This window comes from Buceros rhinoceros, unplaced genomic scaffold (assembly GCF_000710305.1).
Source record: "Buceros rhinoceros silvestris isolate BGI_N320 unplaced genomic scaffold, ASM71030v1 scaffold34830, whole genome shotgun sequence".
In the NCBI taxonomy this organism is placed as follows: domain Eukaryota; kingdom Metazoa; phylum Chordata; class Aves; order Bucerotiformes; family Bucerotidae; genus Buceros; species Buceros rhinoceros.
Genome location: NW_010391893.1, coordinates 2,337 through 2,821, shown reverse-complemented (window position 1 = coordinate 2,821; position 485 = coordinate 2,337).

The window sequence follows — 485 nt, the reverse complement described above, 5'->3', positions numbered from 1 at the left end:
TCCTGACCCCTGCTGTGCCTCCCCCATTCACCAGTGGTGGTGGTTTCCAGTCCCTGCCGTGCTGTGCCAGAGAAGCCTGGAGAGCTCTCTGATTCCTGCCGGAGTGGAAGGCTCTCGAGCCAGCTCGGGCGGCTGAAGGAGTGGAAGGTTGTCCCTGGTCAGGCAGCCGTGCCACCTCATTGTGCCACGAGATTTTCCACCGGAGTATCTGCTGCGGAGGAAATCATCCATCCCTCTTCCCAGAGACTAATAAGCTCCATAAGTCTGGGGAAACTCCTAGCAGAGAATTCCACAAAAGAGGTGAAACTAAGCCGGGGTTGTTTACGGTCGCTCACAGACTGTGCCCAGCAAGCTCCCGGCTGCTTGGCCAGCCCGCCCAGGCAGGCAGGACAGTCCCCAGGGACATGGCGCTTTGTCCTGCCGGGAGCTGCCGGAGCGGGGCCGGCTCCCCGCCCCGCACCCACATTTGCCAGAGGCCGGGGGCG